Here is a 6,002-nt window from a genome sequence, read left to right as displayed (position 1 = left end):
TGCTGGGATGAGCCTGTCGCCAGCATCAGATTGAATCTCCAGCATTTAGGGCTGTAGCAAGAAATGAATGACTCTCCACATAATTTAACATGGATATTCTGACCTCGCTCTACACTGCTGCAGCTCGCCACACTATTGGTGTAGAGAGACACCACAATATAATTGATGTCATAAATTAAAGGGGTTGTCCAGTCTAAACTGATAAGTCTGCAGTCACACAGTGTGACTTCAGACTTGTGAATCCCACAGCACACATTGCTTTACTGGGATCCGCTGGTTTCTGAGCCAGGACCAGTGGGTATGTGTGAGTTATGCATACTCCTGGCCAGTCATTGTAGTGGGTCCAGCCCCGCTCCGTACTGGACAGCCACATCATTGGACAGGGTGCGGTCTTGCTCAATGCAAGTGTGTGGCGTGATGCTGCGCCCACTAGACTGATTCTCACCTGGAGTATGCATAACTCTTACATACCTGCTGGTCCTGGCTCAGAAACCGGTGAATCTTCGCAGCGCAAAGTGCGAGCGCTGGGGCAATTCATAAGTCTGCAGTTACACAGAGTAACTGCAGACTTATCATCTGTTTTTCACAAACTTTTTCTCTCTGAATTTCACGGATAGAACGTACCCATTATAGTTTATGAAGCTGCTCATAGGACTAAATTTTCTAAGACTGCATGTCCACAAAAAAAAAATCTGATTTTTTTTTTTTTTTTTTTTTTTTTTTTTTTCCTCTCTCTAATCCGGATCAAAATCACCCATAAAATATGAATGCCGTTCTTAACACTATAAAGCCCCCTTTACATGTCCGTGTTTGCAGTACATGTGCCGTTGGGCACATGTCCGTGTTGTGACACAGATTGTGTGCCTATGCAAAACACATGGACCCATATCCATTTTTCCCTATGGCAGCACGGATGACGAGGGCCAATATAAGTATGGGTCCATGAAAACCATATACAGCACATGGAGGGCATCTGTCTGCGGCACATGTATTGCATAGTTTAGGAGAAGCATTGTAATTTATTTATCCATACTGGAAAACCACTGATGGTAAAAACGGACACCCGGCTGATACACTGATCCAAAACACTGAACGCACCGTTACTGTGTTTTCCGATACCAGTTTTATACAGCCATGTGAAGGGGCCTAATAGGTGGAAGCTTTAGATTTTTTTTGCACATGAGAAAATCACTGATGGAAAAAGCTGACGCCAATGAAAACCTGATCCAAAACAGTGATGAAATTGGTGCGGTTTTTCCCGAACTTCTGAGGCCTAAAAAGCTAGATTTGGAGTCTGAGTATGGACTGCAATTTGTTTAATATTCTTAGGCCTTCTGACCCGAACTCCATAGCTTTACTGGCATATATGAGTACCGAGTTTGGGTGAGGAGACCCGCGTCCGGTCCTGAAATTGTGGTTTGCACATGGACTTTTAATCTCAGGTGTGAAACCTAAAGTCCAGCACAGGATAGCCAGATGTGCCGGTTTTACGCTTTAAGTCCAGTGTGTTAGGAACGGCGGAACGCACTAAATAATAAAGTGCGTTCGCCGCTCGGGGTCCACCGTGCAGAAGGTGTTAACACTGATGCTAATTAATGGCAGACGCGCTATATGGCGGTATAATGCGCACGGGTTCAACGTCACCCGATGTGCGTAGAGCGGACTCAACTCACAGAGGCGCTGTAACACAAACACTAAGCCTGTTAGACTCACAGGTCTCAGCGAAATTGCACGAACGATATCAGGTCACAGGACAGGGGATGGTGTCCGTTTAGACCTACCGTGCGTGCGTCGTCGCTACTACTGCAGACGCCGGTAAGTACTGCTGAAAGCAGCGCGGCGGCAGACACAGCCGCTATGCGATAGAGACGTGACACCACCGGACACTAGTGTAGAGGTGAGGTGTGCACAGTGGCCTAAGGCTTGCCACTGACTGGCGCTTACTCTTTCTATAGTTCCCTATCCACATGCATAATATCAGAGGGAGGGGAATCGTAATAAGTCAGTCACCAGAGTCATACATCCATCACCATTCACACATCTAGCAAGAAGAGTCTATACTAGCTCGGCCATGCGGGCCTTTTATAGCCGTGCGCTGCCAGGACATTCCAGATCTCTGAGATGGACCAATCAGATCTGGAGAAGGACCTGAGCACGTGACTCCCAACCTCCAATGGGAGATCGTCTCGTGAGCATGCTGAGTGGAGCGGCAGAGGAACTTAGCCTCAGGAATGACTTGCTGCAGAGCAGCATGTGAGGCTCTGGATTCCTGTTGTGTAGCTGCAGGAATCCGACGCCTAAGGGTGGTTTCACATTAGCGCTTTTTAAGCGCACGCATGGCCGGGGGTAGCTCCGCCCCCGAGCCGGCTCTCTGCCCGGCGTGCCCGCCCCTTGCTTGTAGCGCCGCCTCCTAGCGCACTGCGGCGCCTGCGATCGGCGCACCCTATCTTTAGCATAGGGTGCGCAGATCGTGCGCAGGCCGTGCGCTAGTTGCGCTTTGACCTGCGTTGCGCACTTTTGACGGTGCGCCGTGCGCGCCAAAATCAAACTTCGGATTTTGGCGCGCACGGCGCACCGTCAAAAGTGCGCAGCGCAGGTCAAAGCGCAACTAGCGCACGGCCTGCGCACGATCTGCGCACCCTATGCTAAAGATAGGGTGCGCCGATCGCAGGCGCCGCTGTGCGCTAGGAGGCGGCGCTACAAGCAAGGGGCGGGCACGCCGGGCAGAGAGCCGGCTCGGGGGCGGAGCTACCCCCGGCCGTGCGTGCGCTTAAAAAGCGCTAATGTGAAACCAGCCTAACACAGTGTCTATGGATCGATTTCATTTGCACTTTTATCTAGTTTTGGGTGGCTTCGCTGGTTTTTGATTTGAGACAATTTTTTTTATTTGCACCTTTTTAGAAGTCTATTTTATACGTGTTTGCCTGTTTTATTTTCACTCAAGTTTTGTGACATTTTAGCGTCATAAGCAACTTTTTTCCTCTAAAAGGATACATAAAGGTAAAAAGACATATAACAAGCATTTTTGCTTATGCACAAAATTCATAAACCACATGCAACAGTTTGAAGAATTTCAATGAATACCAAAAGACAAACCTCAACAAATGACTCGGGTACTACGACATGATTGGCAGGAAACTGCACCACTTTTTTTATTTTTGTACTAGTTTTTAGTGCTGGTTCGTCATTGTTCACTTAGTGCAGCCTCCATGTGTGGGCTAATGTATTATATATACAGCAAATGGCTGTGTCTGTCATGGAGTAGAATGTAAAAATGTAGCCATCACTGAAAACTAGCAGGGAGCAATCCTCAAAAGTCTCTGCATTTTTAGAAACTCCTCTTGGAAACTGCTCCAGGTCTCTCATATTTGAAGGCACCTTCTCCCAACAGCAATTTTAAGATCTCTCTACAGGTTATCAATGGGATTTGGATCCAGACGCATTGCTGGCCACTTCAAAGCTCTCCAGCGCTTTTGTTTCCATTCATTTTTGGGTGCTTCTTGAAATATGTTTGAGGTCGTTGTCCTGATGTAATACCTTTGACCTAAACCCAGCTTTCTGTCACTGGGCACTACATTGCGACCCAAAATCATTTGGTAATCTTCAAATTTCATGGTGCCAAGGCACCCATTGCCAGAGACAACAAAGCAACCCCAAAACATCTTTGAACCTCCACCATATTTGACTGTAGGTACTGTGTTCTTTTCTTTGTTGGCCTCATTCCATTTTCAGTAAACTGTAGCATAATGTGCTTTACCAAAAAGCTCTATCTTGGTCTCATCTGTCCACAAGTCGATTTCCCAGAAGGATTTTGGCTTACATACATTTTGGCAAATTGAAGTCTAGCTTTTTCATGTCTGTGTGTCAGCAGTGGCGTCCTTCTGGGTCTCATTCAAATATCGACAGATAGTTTGCACTGACTCTGCTGCCCTGATCCTGCAGGACAGCTTGAAACTTTTTGGAATTTGACGGGCTGGTTATCCACCTTTCAGACTATCTTTCGTTGCAACCTTTCATCAATTTTTCTATGCTGTCCATGTGTAGGGAGATTAGCTACAGTGCCGTGGGTTGTAAACTTCCTGGTTATGGTGCACACCGTGGACAAAGGAACATCGTGATCTGTTGAACGAGCATCACATGCTTGAAACAAGGATGTTTACCCACAATCTTGGAAAGGTGCCATCAATTTTGTCCTTCCCATTTTTGGGGTCTTGTGTGAAATTACGTCCAATTTGCTTTTGTTTCTGCATTTTTTGTGTTCCAATACACAAAAATTAAATAAACGTGTATAACAAAATGTGTAACTGCAATCAGTTTCTGGGAGAAATACTTCATTTTCTGGAACAATGTCAAGGGAGCCAGTGCTTTCGGCCATGAATAAGTACATTGTTGGTTGGTTATCATCTCAAACCAAATGGAATGGAGCTGTTATTGATTATTTATTGGTAAACCTTAATTAAGAATTGTGGCCAATTTATGCCAATTATTGTCTTGAATCTTTAACTTGTTAAAGTAATTACAAGTGGCATATACCTTCGTATGGGAAAGACCATCACACTACTTGGACTGCTGAGGAAAAATCTCACCATTTCGAAGCCCTCACCTAAGTACCAGAAAACTAATTGCACACTACTGCTTTACGCCTGTGCATCGACAGCTGAGGAGATGTAAAGCACTAGTACCCGGATGCAGTCATGCATTTTCAGAGCGCTGGCACAAATGTCTTTATGACAATAAGATGTCTAAAAAGGCAGAATTTATTTATAAACTGGGAGGATGCTGATGGGTAGAAGAAGAGCCCCACATCATCCTGCAGAGGACATCCAGTAATCTGTAAAAAAAAAAAAAACAAAAAAAAAACTATAGGTTAGGACCATCCCAAATTTGAGTACACCTTGACGCTGGTGGGATGGCTTTTACGTTTTTCTCGATTAAAAACAGTTTACTAAGTACCCCATGTTATTTATATACACTGTTACTTTTACTTCTTTACTTAGAGCAGGGTATATGTTCATTTTGTTTCCGTCTTAGATTTTGATTGGCGTTTAAGCGAGAATGATGTGACAGGACCTTAAGACGTGCAGGTGGTTGCCCTCTTCTCCACATCACCATCACAGGGTGCAGACCTCGAAGACTGTACAACCGGGACTCATATTTTAATTAAATGTAATGTCCTGTGACTTGCGTCGACTCCTTAATTTTATGTTAACATTTATTCTCGTGCATTTTTGCTTGAGAAGAGATACACGACCAAGTTAGGAAACTGTGCCATGGGCAGAGATCACAGTGCAGAGAGTGGGACAAGGCGAGCTTTCAATTACCTGCTATACCCCATTTTGTTTGCCCACAGAGGTGTTACCCTCCATTATATTGGCGCCTGTGATGGTAGTGAGATGACAAAGTGGCCGAGTCTCGCATGTTAATACCCGGCACTCAGGAGCGGAGCATGCAGCTCCATGTATTACTATGCAGCCGCACGCTCTGCTTCTGAGTGCGGGTGGCAGTGCCGGGTATTAACATGCGAGACTCGGCCGTATTCCTCACATATGTGATCTCAGCCTTAAAAAGATTGTGTCAGCAAAAAAAAAAAAATTACTATTCAAGCCAAGCATAGGTGCTTGGTGCACCCTTGGTGTGATCGAACAGTTGAGTGGACCTTCCCACCTACTTGTCTAACATTAATCTCCACGCTCTTCTGGCTCCTACAAAGTGCTGTCAATGAAGGTAGAAAAAGGTGGAGGTAGATGAAAAAGAAATAGGTGGGATGGTGCTTTGAACTGTTTGGTTACATCAAGAATGCACCGAGCACCTGTGCTTGGTTTGAACAGTCATTTTATGCTCACAGATTCCCTGTAAACTAAGGGAAGCTCTTCAGCCCACTTTGCATAAAACTGATTTTTCAGTAATGGACCCGGCCATGGAAAGGTATTGCTGGATTTGTCGTTGAAAAAGCTACATGCCCACATAAATTGGTGGGAAAACAAATTCTGCTCACAGATTCC

The sequence above is a fragment of the Dendrobates tinctorius genome, unplaced genomic scaffold (genome assembly GCF_039654945.1).
Source record: "Dendrobates tinctorius isolate UK_male_01 unplaced genomic scaffold, ASM3965494v1 ptg000022l, whole genome shotgun sequence".
Lineage (NCBI taxonomy): Eukaryota > Metazoa > Chordata > Amphibia > Anura > Dendrobatidae > Dendrobates > Dendrobates tinctorius.
The sequence above is the reverse complement of the archived record's forward strand: the minus strand, read 5'-3'. Positions refer to the sequence as shown.